Here is a 20,819-nt window from a genome sequence, read left to right on the forward strand (position 1 = left end):
TGCTGCAGGCGGCCGGGCGCGGAGCGGCGGCAGCTCGGGCACTGCCTGCGGCTCGTTCTGTCCCGCACGGCTCCGCCGCACCGGGACGAGGGGGCGGTGGGGGTGGCCTCCCCCCGCTGCTGATGCCGCCTCCTCCGGGCCAATCCCCGGGCCCGCGGGGCGAGGAGCTGGCGGTGGCGGGGCAGGGCGGAGGGGGGTGCGGGTACCCGCGGAGGGGACGCTGCGTCGCCTCCGAGCGGGGCTTCCCCTCTCTTTTAAGCGCAGCGGGGAAAGGCTCTAACGGATTCAGCCTTCAGCCGCTGATTGGAGACACATGTCCTTGCTGCGGTAGCGAGCAGGCACCTTAGCTGCCCGAGCCAGCGGGGTGGGGGCGAGGGAGCGGCGAGAAATCCCTAGAAGCAGAAGCGAGCACAGAATAGGAGATGCCAAAGGAGGGGAGGGCGGGTGGATGGGGGCTGCGCGAGGAGAAGGAGCATACACGTTATGCAGGAGGAGGTGCAGGGGCTTTATCCGTCCGGACCCTCAGAGCTGGCACTGCCGTGGGAAGGGAGCGCCGTAAACAGCGGCCGTTTCAAGAAGCCCAGGGAGCAGCGAGGTCCCGGTGGGTCGGCGCTCTGGAAGACCCCGTGTGAAGCAGCCAAGAGTGCAGCAAGGGTCACTGATAATTCCGAGGAGATACTTCAATAATAGGGGTTAAAGGGGATGTGTGTGTGTAAACTTTCGTCATTGGGCTATTTCCAAGCGTGATCTGAAGGAGGAGAATACCGGGGTGAATTTCTGAAGGATTTACATGGCTTAGGTCGGAGGGCGTTGATTTAAAAGTGAATGGTGCATGTTGCACTTATCCATCATGTGCCACAGGTAGTTCTGAATCCCAGCCTGTAGTCACCCAGCCGGCAGAAAATCTGTTACAATGAACAGCAGTTTTAAGGCAACCTAAACTGGAGACCAGTGTATTTTTAGAGAATTTCTACATTCTGCCTCTCTTTTCAAATCTTATCCTCCAGTAGCCAAGACAGTTACTTTTCTTGGAGAGTATACAATGCAATAATTGAAAAATTGTTGGAAAAAGCTACTATTTCTGTGTATAACACAACTCTTTTGTGATGTTTTAACCTTGGAGTTTCAAATCTGAGCAGATACTATTGAAAAGCTCTGAACCACAAGTTTGTAGTTTTTGGATCATTGCAAAGAAAGGTTTGATTCATTTTTAAAATTAGCACCAGGCCACATTACTCTGTGCCCCTTCAATGTCTGAAATGAACAATTTGCAAATACAAATTTGTCCAAATGTAAGTTGCTAAAGTATCAAACCTCCCATTAATTAATCTTTGCTTATAAATAAGCCAGTGCATCCTTTGATGGATTTTTTTTTTTTTTATTTCTCCATGGTAGCGTGCTCATGACCTCCACTGGGGGTGTGAGCAAACCTTTTGTTGTTTGTGGTTTTTGTCTGTACTATTTCTATACAATCAAGGTCCTGTGAAAAGGAGGAAGAGGCAGCAGGAGGTAGGAACAAGCTGGGCTATTTTGGACCAATGTCCCATTAAACGTTCTCTCTCTCCTTAACTCACTCCAAACTCCTATTCAGGCATACACTTTGTATCAGTCTTTAACCTGCACTAAAACCTGTAGGACACTGATACTTTGACATCGTTGGGAAAGAATTAAAGAATCAACCAGGGATGTCTAATATTTCTTGCCTTATTTTATTGCAGAACAGCAGGAATTCTGAGTCTTTAAAGCTCTGGTACTTTGACTCTTTTATGCAGCTGAGATGATGAAATAAAAATGTGTTTGGTAAAGGAATTCAAATTAGCACTGGGTCACATAATTCCCCTGTTCTGAATATGGTCAATCAATGGCATCTCTAAGGCATCTAGAGGCAAGAGCTATGCAATTTCTGCTCATGCAGAATAATATTCCTAGCGTGGAAATTTCTGCTAATTAAAACTCTTGCCAAGTGGAGTCTCTTTTTTTCTTCTTCTTCTTAAATAGCTCAAGTCAAAGCTTTACAAGCCAGGACTTGGAGAAAGTCTCTCTATAGTTAGAGCAACGCATTCAAGATTTTAAATTGCAGATCTGAGCTTCCTGCTAAAATCATCATGATATAAATAGTGTTATATACCATTAATAACAGGTTTTTCTTTTCTTTCTTTTTTTTTTCTTCAAGATTTCTTGTGGAATTAAAAACATCTATACAAAGGAACTATTGTGATCCGTGCCTCTTTTGTCATACAACATAGATGTATGAAATATGTAGGGAATATATCAGAGGGGATATGCAGTACCAGGAAGAGAATCTTTTTGTTTTATAGAAAAACAACTTATTAACTCACTTCAGAGTTAGAACTCTAAAATCTATATTAAAAAGAAATTGCCTGACTCTTTTAATAGTGAAGTTGGTAGCAGGGATAATGAAGGTTGGAACTCCAGGGAAGTTGATGAAACATAAATTATTACTGAATTTGGGCTTCAGTCCAATTTTCTGTCTGCTACTTATTGTAGGACAGTACATGCATTTTTCACTCACAAAAATATTGTTCTTTGTGTAGTGCTACTCAGTTAGCTAGGACCATATAACACCTTTCCTTAAGTATATTTAATTATAATATAATATATTATATTTAATATTAATTAGAAGTTAACTGGATAAAATGCAGTGGGCTGCAGGCTCTCTTAGAAATTGATGGCAGAACTCTAAAATCCTTTCACATTATTTCCAAAATCACATGATGTGACAATAATGATGTATGGTCAGTAAAAAATGCTTTTGCATGTTCAGTTTCTTTGAACAACACTGAAATTATCTTCATATCCCGGAAAAAAAAAAAAATCAGCATTAGTACTGTTTAGGTGTTGTAGTAAGCATAATGACCAGAACCCTGGAAGGTCATAATGTTGAGAGTTTTGGCATATAAGGCCAAACCTTTTCATGGGAGGGAAAGCTTTGCCTCTCAACAAAAAGCACTCACCATCCCAGTCTATATCTTTTATCACTCAAGAATAAGCTTCTACCTTTGATTTTTGTTCTGGAGCCACACTCTGATGAGAACAACCAGTCTCTGGTATGAACAACTTGATATGAACCTCCCACCCAGCTTCCCCTTCTTCCTCTTAGCGACAATGGTTTATTTTGTCCATCTTGCTAAGAAGCAAGAATTGCCTCTATTGCTATGCTACCACCCTGGCTATGCTGTATAATTACAAAAAGTGAGAAACTAGGAACAAATATGCAAAGATTCAGTTCCCATCATCTTCTAGCTCTCTTTGTTGCTAGAGTATTTCATTGCAGGTCAGACTAGGTATTATTGGGAAATGAAAAAAGTACTGTGCATCTGTGAAATGGTTCTGGCATCAGATGTGTGATGTGAGGATAAACAAATGCAAGTGCAAAGTGTAGTGATGACTCCAGACAAGGCAGTGGCACATGCATAAGGACTGTTTGCTTGATGTAGTTTTTGAGTGCTTTCACATTATTAAAACTGCTAGATATCAATATATACAACAAACAAGATGAATAAGTGTAAACAGCTATAAAGATCAGCTCTGTAGCTTTATTGGGTTTTGAGTGCACTGGTTGATCTCGATTGCCCTGAGCAGCCTCACCTGGGCTTCCAGTCACATGGCCAGGAGCACCATTTAAACCCAGACCTGAAAGCTCTGTTCTCACTTGTGTGTTGAGCCTATGAGCTATTATTGGTGGTAATGCTCTTGAGCTGCTATTTGGATTTTCTGGATGGACCTTGGAGTTGACCTGTTGCTTTGTTCCTGCTGGAGTGTCTGTAGAACCTGTGGCTGCTGCTGCCCTGCTCACCTAGCTCAGGTACTGTCAGGTGGTGGTTGGAGTGGGAGGTTGCTGCCTGGGCTGTGCTGGACCTTTTCTAGGCTGGTCTGTTCTTGAGAAATATAGGTCTTTCTTTATTCTTTAATTAATTAATCTGTACTCACTAATACATATACTGTCTTGACGTTATCTGCATACTTTATAAATGGGGAGAAACCTGGCAAAAGCTCTATATGAGGGAGCTTATGCTTAATTATATGTAGCAGCATTCATGAGCTATTGTTTTAATGTCTACGCTGTTGGGATTCTACCTGAGTAGTCAAGTTGTGAGGACTTTGTAGTCAGTAGGAGAGAAACTGTGGCTAACTTGCTGTAATTGGAAGCACACTGTAATATTTATCCAAAGGTGTACTTAAGTCTGTGTGCTTGGACTGTCTATAGCTTTTAATTGATCACAAAAGCAATCTAGATAAGATGCTTGGGTGCTGAATTTCACTATAAGGAGTTGGCTATGTGGAGGTGGAGAGCACCTTGCCTTCTCACTAGTTTCACTGGAACATGATGACACTTGGTGCAATTCAGGGTCAGCATTTTATAAGCTTAACTGTAGTTTCTCTGTGTAATTTAGTGCATAACAGGTATTGGTATTTTAATGTGTTATTTCCATGAGTAATGAAAATATAACAAATATTTCTCTCCTAGTTTTATCTCACTGGAAGTCTAGGATATATTTGCTCATATTTGAAAAATGTCATAAAATGCTGTGCTTATGATGGGCTTGTGTATTTGGAGTCTTAGACTTCTGTGATACACCGTTTATGCTTCTGATAAGGGAAGCCTAGACAATTAGCAGGCAAGCAACACACATTTTGTTGGCACCCACAGCTGCCAGGATCTGCTGGAAGATTTTCTCCAGGTGTTTGTTACTAAATGCAATCCCTTCATCTTGGTAGTTTAATTTAGCAGAGGTGTCAGCCAGCTGATATGAGCAAAAAAGGCAATTCTGTGATGGTACTTGAAACTGGCCTAAAATAAAGACAATGATTTATTTTATAACAAGCAGTTTCAACTTTTCTGTGACCTGTGAATCCACAAACAGTCATTTAGGAAGAAAAAGGGTATATATTTCATCCCATTAAGAAATGGAAGCAAATGTTCCCAGTGGAAATTCCAGTGGTAACTCGTTCAATCTGAAAGCCAGGTTGGTAATGTTGCCTTGGAGCAATCTTGAACTGAAGTAGTTCCTGTTGCTGTTAGGAGATGTCTCCTTATTGTGAAAGGATGTATTCCAAGCACCTGGATGCTGTGTTTCCTGGTGTATGTGCTGTCTCCTTCTCTGGGTTGGAAAGCTACAGATCATCCAGGAGAAGGAGAGCACAAGGCAATGCAAGTACTCAGATTGTTGCTGTAGGAAAAAATAGACTGCATTTAGGGTGGAAAAGTGGGGGGAGCTGAATCCAATTTCCTGCTCAAAAGCAATTTAGAGAAAATGTTTCAAGCAGCTCTAGGAAGCAGTCTTTATGTTCTAGCCAGCAGCCTATAGCGCTTTGAATTTTGTCTTTTTACTCATTTTGTTTCCTAGGAAGCAAAGGCTCTTGGAGAGGTCAGTGCTCAGTACAAGTTCAGAGCTCAGCCTGGTACACTTCAGAGTGAGATGGATACCTGCTGAGCAAGTTGCCAATGTAAGCACCTGTGTTTTTTAGGGATAACTGGCAGGAATAGAAGATGGGGTAGGCAGGCTGGATTGTACCATTATAGGAGGAGTCTGTGCTGTGATGGCCAGCAGTGATTGGCATCTCCACACCCTTGCTTGCAAGTGGAATTTGAGAAAATTGTGGGAAGGTTGGAGGGGGAGGGTGCGGGGGGAGATGTGACATTTGAGAAAAGGCAACAACAGCTGGGAATAATTGATGGCTACATCTGGGTTTGCAAAGATCTTCTTGCAAATTGGGTTGAGATCTTTCCAGGATTTTCTTAGTCTGAGTAATGTTGCAGTCAAGAGAGGAGAATGTGTTGAGCTGATAGTAGAGGAGGGTTTCTGCATATGGTGGACTAGGTTAGCCAGATGCTGGGGGGAGTCTCAGAAGCATGATGAGCTGCTCCTGACCAGTAGATGGCAAGCGTGTCCCTACGTCAAGGCTAACCTGTTGCTCTCTTGTTCATCGGACGCTGTTGTGTCGTTAGGATGTTAGGATCTCTTAAGATCTTGTAGCTTTTTTCCAGTGAGTAGCACTATCAGGTAGCACCAATTTTTCCAGCTTGTATGTTCATAGCTTCTTCAGACCTGAGGAGATCTTCATGCTAGCTTTGGCAGACCTCTGCATAGTGCTTTTGGGAGATTGGCTCAATGAGATGCACTTGCTGTTTGTGGATCTCCCTTGAACTGTAACAGCTGCTTTAGGGATCTGTGCAAATTCCTCTACAAGTGATAGAGAACTTCAAACAAGAACTGTGTTGTCATTAATATTAAAAATGTGCATGTTATTTGTATTTGAAACTTGCTGGGCTTTGGTTCCTCTGCAGATTCAGAACTGCAGCATGGAGTCAATGTACAAATGAGTTCTCATGCCCTTCCAGAAGAAGCAGTGTTGCAGAAAAGAAGCCAGCTCTGAATGTGCGAAAGCCTGACTTAGAATTTAGCTATGGTAACTATGGCAGATAAATTGGGAATTTCCTCTCTGTAAAAGTTCATCAGGCATTTCTTTTTGAACTAAGAACAATACAGATAGGTTGCACCTTTGAGATGCAGGAGACAGGTTTTAAGTGGCCTGTGGTCTTTCTTGCAGCATGTGCTCTTTGTTGCATGGATAGAAATGTGTTTGTGCCCTTATCATTGTAATTGTCTGGCTTCCTGCTGGTATTCTTCTCTCAGTGCTGCAAATGCAAGGATACATGTTTTTTAGACACCTACATGACTGAGCTCAGGGAACGGATGTGTTCTGTACATGAAGGTGACCTCTTCAGGACATACAGAAGCAGATGAATAGATAAGTTTTGAAAGGTTTCCAAATTTTCTTTAATTAAATTTCTACAACACACGTGTAGTTCCAGATACATGCAAATGCATGTACGTGTTGTTTTTGCTTTTTTTCCATATTAGTCTTGGACTTTTTGTAGTATAATAGAATGCTTTTAATGATGATGCAGGATCCTTTTAATGCTTTGCTCTGAATCCAGTGGTAATTGTATCTTGGTCCTGGTGGCCATAAAATGGAGTCAAAGCATGGTTTGTGGGTAGAGGTAGTATTCTGTAGTAAATCAACTAGCATGGGGGGGCTGGAAATTTATCTGAATTTTCCAGCCATACCTGTTGGTCTAATGGGAGTTATTGCATCTGCCTGCTTTGTTTCTGAATCCATGAAGTATCTTTTTCTGTTTATTACACTGTGCAAGACACTTATCTTCCTCTTAGGCATTTAAATTATTATCTAGACAAATTAATTCTGCCCATCTCTTCAATTTTCCCCAATTTCCTGAATCCATATATTTGTTTTTCATCTTCTTGGATTCAACACTTCTGGAGGGAAAAGTCAACCTCCCTCAATTCTTTTTGAGGTTATTCTCTATTCAGTTTTTCAGTTTGAAAGAGTTATTCACATTATTATCCCTATTGTATATTCAGTACTTACTTTTTATTTTTTTAAAGTATCAGGTGTTGAAGTGGAGATCTTATTCTGGTATTCATAGATGGAATACCTGGTAGTATTTACACACATTTAAATTGACTTGCCGGATCACTGCTGCGTAGCTTGGCTTTGCATAGCTATTCTGCTTGTTGTAAAAAGAATAGTGAAGGGATATTTTCTCTTTTTCAGTTAAACTAAGTTACAGGCCAGAATGAAAGTTAACTACATTAACTTGGGAGTTGCACCCCAGATGAATTTGGCCCTGTCATTGTTAAATACTTGCTGTGATTGATTTTTTGCTTTCTCAGAAGGGGATTATACCAGAACAGCGACCACAGAAATCATCAGCTGAGACTCTACCCAAGTCCTCATTCCCTGTTAATTAAAAATTAAGCTGAGGGGGGGGGGGGGAGGAGCTTTGTTCTTCAATCTCATGTTAACTTTTCCTGAACCTTATATAACTCTGGGTCTATTAGGTAGACTAAAATTACAACATCAAATGGACTGAAGTATGAGTGGAGAAAATAAAAACTTGCTCGCAAGGGCACTGATCTAATGGCGTGGCAGGCACTTTATGTACTCATAGTATATAGTATATTCATATTTTTTTTGTTATATGCTAGTGGTTTCTGCAAAGATCTATATCCACTTTATGCACAGCACTGGTAATTTTCTGCAAGGTAACTTGAATCCCCTGTCTCAGCTGTCATGTTCCTGGTTGGGATGGGTAGGAAATCAGGAAACATGGATAATCTGCTTGTGATCAGAACTAACACAGTGAGTTAGTTCACAGCTTGTGAACAGTAAACTAACACACTGCTCTCAGGTAGGTGTAAAATTTACGTTCTCAAGGTATATGGGCATAAGAACAGTAAACATATTTTTATCCCTAATGTCTGCAAGTAAAATATGCAAGGAGAAAATGATATTATTTGAAATTCTTACTGCTTAGAATGGAAAGCTACATTGAGTCTGCTTGCATACATTAATAATTTTCAGCATTATTTTTTCTTTTTGTCCAGTACTCCAAGTCTTAGGTTCAGTGGTATGCCTGTGAGATTTCATAAATATAACGTTTCACAAAGCAGTGAGGAATAGCTTTATTAAATTTGATGTCATTGAGAAGGTTAACAGAATTTTATTTAGTCAATGACCTTGAAGCCCTAGAATGTGTGAACTCTTACAGAGTGAAGCTTGTTATAGATGTGAAAGGCAAGCATCTGTGATGAATGGCTAGGTAGAATAACGTGTGATGGGAGAATGGAACAGGTGACCTCATGATGTTCTTCCCAGCATTATTTTTTTATGTATCATTTTGTAGATGGGAAAAAGTCGAATCCAGTCTTACATTTATAAAGGAATGAGGAGATACAGAGCAATCTGGCTAATGACTTTGGTAAAGCTGTGCAGAAAGTTTTAAATTTGCAAGTTTGATTAGTATTTCATTATTAATATAAGATGGCAGCACAAGGAAGTGTTAGACACCTAACGTGGGTACAATTCCTATTGACTTCCTCAAGAGCTCCTGTAAATTCTTTGTATGGTTGATATTCAGAAAGATTTGTATCTTCTGTTGCAGAGCTTTTATCAGCTTTTAGTTTAAGATCTCTGCAATTGTGCAGATCCAGTGATAACTGAAATCTGATTTCAGTGATTTAACTGGCTTAATCTGTCACCATGAACTTCTTCAGAAGGATTCTGAGGTGGAGTGCAAATTGCATGAGGTTTGTTTGGAAAGAAAACTGCTAGGTAAACAGGTAACTTGCTTTATGTATGAGATAAGTAATGGCAAACTAAGTGAACTGTGAAGTAAATCGGCATCTGCTGATTATTAGCAGTAGTCTTATGGATACTTTCCTCACACTTTCCAATCAGATGGATATTTGACTAACCTGGTTATTTCAAAATCAGTTTAATAAAGTTTTCAGTTGCAGTTCTGGGACAGCACATTACTTTCTGGGGATTTCAGGAGGTGGAAGGTCTTCAGAGGTTTATGAGAAGGAGTAGAAAGAATTTTCTGAGTAATGAATGCCTACTGAAATGCTTAACAGCTTTTGCTGTATATGCAAGGTGTGTTTCCAAGGCATGGTACACTTTGTTTCATAAACAAAAGACAACAGGTAATGGTTTGTTGTGTTGATGCATAAAAACTGGAAACAGATTTACTTCCATACCTGGAGAAATCGCAGGATGGTGTTCTGACACTGAGATGGGGTAGAACATATGTTAAAACAGACATGCTAGAACTAGAACCTTTGAGTTAGACCTTTGTTACCAGCATCTTAGTAACTCCGAGAGCCCTGCTAGAGAAATAGATGTGCTCTGATGAAGTGGTTCAGGTCAAACAGGTAGATCTTGTATAGAAGACTTAAGGCTCCAACAAGGTCTAACCTCCAGGGTTCTGCTCAGTGAGACTTCTGGAAAGCTAAGAAGCAATATGTTCTGAAATTGGAAAGGGCTGCAGCAGGCAGTAAAATTTTGTAGTCAAACAAAGCTCTAAACCTCTACTTTGTTTTTGGTGGGACAGGCTCCTTCCATAGGAGCTGAAAGCAGCCACGGTGCCACCATGTCCAGAGCCAGGAGTCAGAGAGCTAGTAAAGTGGCTCAGCAGGGCTGGGCTGGAGCTGAGGCAGCTTCCAATGGTCCTGGCTTTCATGAGGAGTGTCAAGTTTTTATGAGCATCGTTATGATTTTATAGTTTAATGGGTTTCACTATTAAAGCATAACAAAGCATGTTTAAAACTTGCCATGGCTCATTTCCGCAGTCGGTAGCCACTCTTTGCTGTGAGCATTGTGTGTCCCTAGGAAGCACTAAATAACAAAGGCCAGCTTACTGCTCTGCTTTTCATATCTTCCTTATTCACTTCAGTCATTTTATGTCCCTTTGTATTTTAAAAACAGTCTTGATTTTGTGTGTGTTTTGTACACCTTAAAAGATCTCAGCTCTGTGGCTGGTCTGGATTTCACACCTGTGGAGTCCTTTAGGAAAGGAGATGGTAATTTGCACACAGACCCCAGATGAGAAGGGAGGCACAGTCAATCAAAACAGAATCTTAACTGTCATAGAAATGAAGGAGAACTAGGTTAAAGAATAGGGTGAGGAATTTTGGTAAAGATAAGAATACACTAAAGAAAGGAACAGATTGTAGCTTGCAAGCACCTGAAGATTTGGCTGACAGAACAGAGGATAATGTATTTTAAGCAGTGAATCTGTCATCATCACTTACAGGAACACTGAGAGGGATCCAGCTTGTAGTCCCAGGACTGTTTAGTGTAGTGGCATTTAGAATTCTCTCTAGAGATGTACAGAACTCACTCTTACACTAAATATTATATAATTGATACTGAACATAACTCCTGAGGATTTCAATATTGCAGGTTTTTAGGTGTTTTAAGGTGCAGGTATGCATGCATTTAATGGCATTTTCAGAAGGAAGCTGATATTAAGAATTTTGAAAGTGTTACTACATACTAATTGACATTGTTTCATGCCTAAATATGATTATGATTGGGTTCCTTGTGAGCTTTGGGACCAAAGCCCTTTAGGAATGTAGTTCATTCACTTAATTTGCTCTTACATTTTACAAGTTCTTGAAAGCCAATGCAGACCTGCGCCTGGATCGTGTTGCCATAGATTAAATCCAGTGATGATAATGCATTCAGAAGGCATCCAGTGCTTGCAGTGGTGCTTGATCCACAAGATGGTCTGTTACTACATTCATCTTCCTGTTATCAGTCTACACTTGATACCAATTGCACTTGTGACTTAGAGCACAAGTTCATCATGGGGTTACTCGCTACTGCTGCATTAACTTCACTTATTCATTCCTCTTCATTCCTAAGAAATCAAGGTTTTAGGAAGCTATTTTGAAGGGAACTGATAAATTTAGGGATTCTGTTTCATGGCCCACATGTTACAGGATCTTTTATAGCAGAAAGTAGCTATGATGATTGTCACTGATAACATATTACAGATGGATGTAAATTAATCCTTGCTTTATTACAGTGGGAAGCAATTCAACAGTAGAATGATGAACAGAGAAGAAAATCCTCCTAATGACAGGATGTATGTGTTTTTAGCATTCTGAAATGATAGCTAGCTTTCCTGGGGAAGATAAATTAGGGCAGGTGGCAGGGATCCCAGCTGACAGATTTTTAAAAAGCTTCCAGCTTGGGAAGGAAGGTGAGAGACCTATTGTGAAGCAGTTCCTAGAAAATGGTTTCCTCAGAGAAGCTATCTCTGCTTGAAGGAGAAAGTTGCTTATTCTTTTGGTAGCAAATAAGATAGGAATTTCACACCAGAGCAACTGTGTTACTTTTTCATCCTTCATATGTGCTGTAAATGGCATAATTCCACCTATATGTTGAGTGACAAAGCTGATGTCTCAACAAAAAAAGGAATCTTACGTGAATGTTTTGTTCACATGGTTCATTGTGCTTGTGAACAGTATTCTCTTCCCATTTCCAGATGCTGAGTACTGATTTGCCAGTGTGAGCACAGTATCAGTAATAAGGAGAAGTAGGAAGAAGCAAGGCAGAATGCCATGGAATAGATGATGCAATAAGAGATTAGTGAAATACAGATAGGGGAGCTGCTCAATTTGAGCAGTCAGGTGAATAAAATTGGATGCTTCATTAAGGGTGAGGGAAAGTTTAACTATCTAGACCTAGTGGGTTAGTGACCATTCCACTTCTGGCAAATAGCAACACTGGAAGTGGAACAAGTTAAGCAGGATGAAACTTGTGAGCTAATAATGCTGGTACCATCAGCATATCAAGTTCTGTCCTCTTTTGATGGGGGGTGATTTGCTGTTTACTACATCCATCACCTGCCTACAGATTGTCACATCGCAAGCAGCTGGCACACAGGTACCTCCCTCTGACTGCCCTCCATTAACACTAAATATTATGCAGTTACTGAGGACATTTTGTTCACTTGTGAAACAATCCAGTGAATTACCCTCATTGGCCATTTCCAGCTCTCAAACAGGAAGTTCTGTTGGAGCTACCTGGATAGATGCACCATCTTTCCTGAATTAAAAGTTTCAGTGCAGAAAGTACTGTTGTGTACATACACTTTCATACATGTCATATTTGACATAGGCTTTTTAAAAAATAAACATTACTGTGTTTTTTTCTATTCACTCAAAAATGAAATGGGAAAATCTGTCTTTGCAAGGAATTTTTATTGGTGAAGTATATTGTTTACTTTAGCTCCATAAATCAAAATGCAGTTATGTTGCAAAATATGGGTAGCTCATTTAGAGGTATTCTATCAGGAGGTGTAGGGGGATAGCATATTATACCTGCTGTTTGAAATAAATAGCATTCTCTATTTCTGTTCCTTTGTGTATGTTATCTTTTATTGCACTGTCTTACTTTCCATGAGGTACTTTTTATTCCTGCAATTTAAGGTGTAATTGACAGCCATTGTACTTTCCCTTGGGACAAAGTAGCTTTTTATTCAGTGTGTCATTTTGACTTCTCATCATTCTTTCAACAATAGCTTATGTAAAATATTGTAGACTTTGCAGTAAGAAATTTTATAGTTAGTGTCTATCTTCAGTGTATGTACATAGCCTGTAATAAGTGCTACAAACATCCAGCAGTTCTATATCTGCACTTTGCTTTGCAACATGTGTTTCTTTCTTTGGATAGAGACTACAGATGTCTTCAGTTAGCTTTAAATCATTAGGCTTTTTAGCAAATTACTTAATTTGGTACTTAATCTCTTGAAGTTTTTATAGAGCAATTCAGAAACATGCAGAGCTGGGAATTAATAATTATATAAATTAAAATGTCTTAAAATACTACTAGAAATAATTGCAATGTCCATGTTGATAGTCTTAAATTTTATACATGTTTTATAAACTCATTCTGAAAGTCATTCAGATGAAAAGAGGTAGCTTAAGCAACGATCTATGAGTTGCTTCTAATAAAAAGTCTGTATCAGAGTTGAAGATGAGTCTATAATCCTGAGTAACAATATGAATAGCTCAGGTGAGAGAAATGTGTGTATCTATTAGTAAGCTGTTCAAAGGAGCATTGACTTGCTGGTTGAAACTTACTAGGTCAGGATGCCTGAAGTGTGATGTATTTCCAACAGTACCATAATGGAACAGAGTTTGAATTGTAAGGTAACTACATGAAGTCTTTAGGGCAAGGATTGTACATAGTGTGTCCTCCAAGGTAGTATTTCAATGTGAAAAATGATGTTTAAAAAGAAAAAACCACTGGCATTAGAGTAGCAAATGATGAAAGCAGACTGAATGCTTGTCTCTTGACATGGGAGGTCTGACTGTAAAACAGCAGGTGATATGCTGGGAAGACTTGAATGAAAGAAGCTTATGTGCTTCAGTGTATTCAGTGGATTAAAAGTTCTATTTCTGTCTGTCTAATCTAACCTGATGGGAAAGCTAAGAAATTGAGTTCCTAGCTTTAAATGGATAGTGTTCTCACTGGAGTAGTTCAGTCACATTTCTGATTCCTGGAACTTATGTTTTAATCAAGTGTAATGTAACTAATGCAGGATGAATTGCAGTAACAGATCTTCAGTAAAAAGTGTAATCTACTGTTAAAGGTAATGAAAACAATCATATCATGTTGTTAACAATTTCTGGTATACTTTCACATAGAGAGAAAAATGGCTTTGTAGTTGCAGGGAAAACTTGTACAGCTTAATAGTAGTATGTGAGCAGGAAGAATTTCTATAAAATGTTCCAGAGTAAACATAAGTAATTTCCTTTTTGAAAAGCTTAGTAGAATATCCTGAATGTTTCTATAAATGTAATTGGCTCTACTGCACCAGTGACACTTTCTTCCTTGAGCCATATACTTAGCACTGCAAATGTCTTGCATGATAACAATAGAGAGTAGCTATCATTGTGTTGAGCTAGAGTACATTGTACATTGCATGCACGTGCGTTCTTTCAGTGACTGGACGACTTTTTTTCTTCAGAGACTGGAATACTTTTGGGATGTGTGTGCTGTTATCAAGTAACTGTGTGTGTACTTTGAGCATGAAATCACTAGTTCTGGTATACTCAAAACCAGCATTGACTTTGGAAAGTTTCCAATTGAATACTATTCCAACTTGAATAGTACTCAAGTATCAAAATAGACCATTGAGATCTATTCTATAGAGAAGCATTACAGCACTTATCCATTAAAACTCTGATAATGTCTTCATTTATTTTTATTTTTTTTAAACAGTTCTGGATTGGGCTGTATTCTTACAGTCCCTGCCAGCACATGCCTACCTGCATGTCTATATGCTGTTTGAGGTGATGTGATCTCCCTGGGGTGCTTTCCTCACCTTTCTGGCTGTGGTTAGAGAAGGTCTCCCTTTCTTCTCAGTATGGAGCACAGTGAGCGTCCTTATAGATCACTTGCTGCTGTTGTCACCATTTCATCATCACCATACACGTATATAATCTTTTCAGAAAGAGCCATAGAGTTTAGGGTGTGGAAGGTGACATTTAATTTCGTAACAAAATACTTAGGAGTGTTCCTTGCTGTTTTGTTCTGTTCCATAAACAGTCACTGCTGTTTGAATTCAGAATTTAGGGCACTGCTTTTCACATATTCTGAGCTATTTACTTTAAAGCTTCTGGTGAAAGTTGTCTGTCCTTCAAGTATTACAGGATCTTGATCTACTTATAGTAAGAGTAAAGAATCTACTTCTATTCTTACATTCTTGACAATGGTGTATTCTTTTGGTTGTTAAACACTGTATTGGAAGTATGTTTCATAAATGAGTAATGTCTCAGTCAGAGGTGACATGAATTGGAAGTTGTTTAGGTGTTCTGGGAAAAAGAAGGGAACATTTTTGTGTCGGCATGTAACCAAAGGATGCCACAGGTAGAAACATGCTTGGATTATGAGCTCTGGTGCGTAGTTACTTTGCCTGGAAATAAATAGATACTAGGAAAAACTGGAAGTGGCTAGAAAATTAGTTTGAGTTTAGAGTGAGGGGGAGGGAAGGGGGGGAGGAATATAACAAATAAAAAAAACTTCCACAGACCTAGATAAGAAGGTTGAGTCAAGCATATACAGACTGCATGGGGAAATCTCTAGCAATGAGTCGCTGGATTAAGGGTTCTTTAAGTTGTCTTTTTGTAATCATTTGCCTCATTCTGTGTGTCTACCAGCTTTTATAATACATGGGGTAGGAGTCTTCTTTGTCATGCAACCTTCTTAGAGCAAATGTGTCTTAATCAGTGAATCAACTAAGAATCTATAGGTAAACAGTGTTGTGGATGTGACTTCAGATTCTCAGATATACATAGCCAGAGGCGGAATTCAGAATGAGCATGCAAACTTATTTAAAGCATTTTCAAGTATCTGCTGTTGACTTTGCTTCAGAAGTGTTGTTAACTTTTCTGCATATACTGAAAGGATGTGGTACATAGTGCTGTGTATCCATGCATGCTGAGGAGGATGCATATTCAGGCATATTGCAGATTATACAACTGGTAACAGTGGAATTACATGCACACAGACATACAGAACCAGCAGAATGTAGGGCCATGCATGAATACAAATACACAAATTCATACAAATGAACAGTATTCCACTGAATACACATGTAGGTTTCCTTACAGTTGCAAAAAGTAGCAGGAAGGCTGAGAGTTGTGCAAACATCATTAAAAGGCACACATAGGCTGTGGCAGTCTCAGGCTGAAAACACTGCTGAAAAATACTGTCTGGGAGAACAAAACAGGAGAGTCAACCCATCAAATGACTGGAACTAAAATAATGTTGGAGAGCATACTCTGGCCAAAAGCACTGCCAGCAGTTAAGTCAGTCACACAGCAAGAGCAGTTATCCACCCATACATATGCTGCAAGAAAAATATCTACCACCTGCCAACTGGCTACTAGCAACCATGACCTGTGTGTGTGTGTGGCCAGCATGTTGGCGCCAGTGCTGGAAGAGGAGTGGAAAGAAAGGAAACAGCAATAGGAAATCAGAAACAACAGAGGTGAAATGGAACCAGTGCTTTCAGTCAAAACATTTGTTTAATACAAACAGAAGTCTGGAATGTGTACAATTTGCTTTATAGAGTGAAAGATCCTGGTCATGTGTGAAACTTCAGTCTTCTTGAGTTGCAGGAGGTCCTGTATGTGTGCAGCACATTTCTCCACTTAGCCCACATCAGATGTCTTAAATGCTGAACAATACAACAGGTGCCTAATTGGCTTCCATCCTTTCAATCCATGTAACAAGAAGAGATCTGGTCTAGTGGTGAGAATAGGATATTAAGTCAGGTTGGTGTTCTAGGCCATCTCTGAACTGCTCTGTGATCTTGGGTGACTTAATCATGCTCTTTGTGTCTAAATCTACCAAGTGTAAAATAAGGATAATGCTTCTCAATCTCTTAGGGGAAGATCAAAAGAAGAGATATAAAAACTCCTCAAGATTCATGAAAGTTTCCAAGCAGAGGAAAGCTGACTTGCAAATAAAATTTCTGAAGCCTGTCAAAGTGTTGCAGGGTAGATCCAAGTGATACCAGTATTTCACAGCAGTCAAATTTCATATCATGGTGATTCCACAACAATACTTTCTGCATGTTATTAATAGCATTCAGTAAGGTTACATACAGTACTGAAACAATGTGTACATATACATGTACAGTGTATAGTTATATGCAATATAGCATTGTTACAGTATCATACTACTGCTGTACAGCATCCCCACACCTAAGCTTTACTTCTAAATTATTTATAATTGAAAAAAGCAAAATTGTTCTTTGTAATTTCAGTGCTCTCATTTTCAACTCTGAATGGCTACTAGCATTTTTCTCTGTTGTTCTTAGCTGTTGCTTTCTGAACACTTGTTTGTGCTGTAGTCCTGAAGGAAAATGATCAGTGAAGTTACCTGCTTACATGTCCTTTTCTACAAGGTGTGCTGTAAATTGGGCTCTAATCTATTCTTGTTTAAAGTAGTATGAGGTTTTTTGAGTGAACTAGATTTATGCTGTTGCATTCTTTTGCAGCAATGAAATTCACAAGAAACTGTTACAAACTACCATGCTGGGAATCCTTTTAGCTGATCTAGGCTATGTGTTGGCTTCTCATCAGTCATGGCTCATAACATTAAACTGGTGCTTCAGGTCAGGCATAGGAAGGATTTGAAATAAGATCATTATCCATCCAGACATTATTCTAGCTGCTGTGTGTTGTTTTAGCCAGAAATTCAGCCCAAGGTCTATGAATACAGATAAATTTCTGTTGAGGGGCAAGTAACTCAATATCTTGGAAACAAAATTTACTGTATTTTTAACAAAAAAAGCATTTCATCAGAAAGCTCCAGTTCAGCAGTATACCAGCTTTTCATACCATTGAGTTTCACCTCATTTAGTAAATGTAGAACAACCCAGAATTTCAGAGTTGTTTTCTTGTCAGTAACATTCCAAAATTGTAACTATATGCTGGCTGTTGTTGGTTTTATGCATTTAAGAAAAGAGATGAGACAGTTCAGTGGGGTATGGCTGGAATAACTGGATTTTGTATGGAAATATATTGAGTCTTGATTCTCTTGGTCTTCAAGTATTTCATCATAGAACGTTACAGCTCATTTGGAAATGGAGGAAGAGCAATTCTTCTGTGGAGATGCTTTACTGAGTGAGAGAAAGCAATTATGTATCTGCTTTGCCCATATTTTGAGCCTGCCAGAAATGAGAAGTCCAATTCAGAAGCCATGTGCTGAAAAGCAAGATATATTAGCTCAGGCTAAGTGCCATGTTCATATGGTTACATGACTTTTTGGAGAGCTGGCTGACATCTGGCTTGTGTGGAGTGTGGCAGAGTAAAATCCCAACTGTCTGCACCTATTCATCTGGACATACCCAACATGTGGTTGGAGAAACGAGTTGTAATTCACTGCTTAGTAAACTTTACTGTTTTTCAGTTTCACTTTTGACTTGTGTATTGGCAGGTTACATTCTGTGTTTACACAGTATCTTCATTGCTTATGTTCTCATGCCCATCATTAATGTACCAGAAGCACTGTACAAATAAACAACTGTGTCTGCTCAGGATTCACTAAGTTCTCAGAATGAAACTGGCTTTGTATCTGATTGAGAATATTCATGAAAATGGATGTTAATTTTGACTGGAGAAGAACCGAAGTGTCATGCTTTCCTAGAAAAGAGTGACTTTCCTATTTCATCATACTTAAAATGCATATATAAATTTTTTTGTAGCATTTTCTACTTGTATTTTCAGCAAAATAGTCTTATAAAGGAATTTTAATTTACTTTATTGTTGTTTGTCAGAAGATGATGACTAAGAAAAGTAATAGAAAATGGTTGGACAAATTGCAGGTTACTTCAAATTTACAACTATTTTCTCCTGTTCTGTTTGTCTTATTGGGATTCATGTAGGGAGTGTGTAAAGCTGGTGAGGTTGAACAGTCAATTGCTTTAAGTCCAAAGGAATCTACATGAATTTTAAGGAGTATGAAAGAGAGCATACTAGTTAATGCTTGGATTTTGGTGTGATTCAGGTCCCCAAAAGCTGCCATTCCAGGAGTTAAAGGTGCTTCCATCAAAGTTGCTTCCTGCAGAAAATGCCAGAGACTTACATCTGAGTGGAAGTGGCAGATAATAAGAGGATGGCCAATTTGTTGTTAGGGTTAAATGTACTGGGCTCATTCCTGCTTCTGAGTTCCAGATGAGGTGATGTTCTAGCTGGAGATGTTCCTCAGCTATCTTCTTGGCCTGAGTGTATGAAGATGACATTTAAAAGACTAGCAAACACTAGATCAGTTTCCATTCTTCCATTTTCAGATATCACTTCCAGGCTGTTGTGACCTTGACAGTAGTGAATCAAAGACATCCTGCCTTCAGAGCCTTTGAAGGCTTAGAAGGGAATCATCTACTATTACAAATTCTTGGATTTTCCATAATTATGGCTTCTCTTATTCATAGTGCAGACTCCAGTAATTACTCAGTGGCCACAGTGGACCTTTCACCATGGGAACGTTCCTTGGTTTCCAATGCTGTTCCATGCTCTTCAAACCTAATCCCAGCTCCAATAGTGTTCATGCTGTAGAGCCTTGGTCTTTATTGTGGGAGTGGTATAATAGCTGCAAAAGCAAGTGTCAGGCAAGCATGTTTATTCCATGCTATTAAAATGCAGGCAGCTTCTTCATGTTGTTGTCAATAGCGCCTCTAAGGCAGAGTAATTGAAGCTTGGCTAGAAGTCTGACAAAGTGCAGGAAAAGGCCAACTCAGGGAGGAAGCTTACCCTGGGGTTCATGTTTCAGTTCATTTTACCAACATATCTAGGCTTTGGAAAGAGGGTGAGTATTCAGACTATGCAATTCCTTTTGCCTATGTTCTTTATCCCAAGTGAATGGAAGATACAGAACAATTGTTTGAAGCACTGTGATTGCCTCCATGTGTGAAGCTCAGTGTTTGTTTAAATATTTGGAGGCACTAGGTCTACACATGCTGGCTCTCTAACCAAAGCTAAAGTGATTACTTCTGTTCCCTGAACGAATTGGAAAAGCGAAAAAAAAAAATCTGGTTTAATTCAGAGCAGATGCTTCTCTCTCACACTCAAGAACAATGTGTCATGCACGCAAGATATAACTGTATGCAGATCAGGGGAAAAGCCTGGTCAGTGTGTTCCTTGTTCAGGGAGAGCTGACTCCAGTCCTGATTAGGACATCCTATGAGTGTATTGCTTCAAGTTCTGCCATATATATTCAGTGTGGGACCTCAGTGAAGCAGTTTCATCTCTTCATCTTTAATTGCCCAGGCAGTGAATCTTTTCTTTGCTCACTTAAATTACAGGCTCTGGAGAGGGTAACAATAATGGATGTCTAGTACAGAGTTCACTTTAAGTTTCTGGATACCAGAGTGATACTGTCGTAATCTGCTCTTCTGAATGGCTTCTAGGTGCATGTGTCACTTTCCTTCTGCAGGAGGCTTTTTTCTTCTACTGTTCAGAGAGAGCCTGGGATTGAGTTGACTGACTTAATCTGAGGTTTGGCTTTTTTCATACTTCTTATAGCTTTTATGTTCTGAATAGTCTATGCTATGAAATATACTCAGTGCTGTGAATATTTGTCATCTATGCTCATTTTTACTCATCAGTATTCCAGTTGATGAATGAGCACCCATCTCTGAGTTTTCAAGGTGAATGACTGAGCTGAATCCTGCTGTGCAGTCTTTCCAATGCTGGACCACCCACTAGCCCTGGGTCCTTCAAAATGAACAGGCAAAGCATCTAAGTTCTTTGTTCACCCTCAACTTTGCTGGTGTTATTTTACAAGCATAATCTTGTTTAATACCTGATAATTAGCAGTAATAGCCTTTTTAACTTCTGCAGCTGTCAAAACCATGTATCCCTAGCAAAAGCATAATGAATTTTAGGTATCCAGGCATTAGGCTACAT

The sequence above is a fragment of the Cyrtonyx montezumae genome, unplaced genomic scaffold (assembly GCF_038088225.1).
Source record: "Cyrtonyx montezumae isolate F1298 unplaced genomic scaffold, pur_monq_1.0 scaffold_4, whole genome shotgun sequence".
Lineage (NCBI taxonomy): Eukaryota > Metazoa > Chordata > Aves > Galliformes > Odontophoridae > Cyrtonyx > Cyrtonyx montezumae.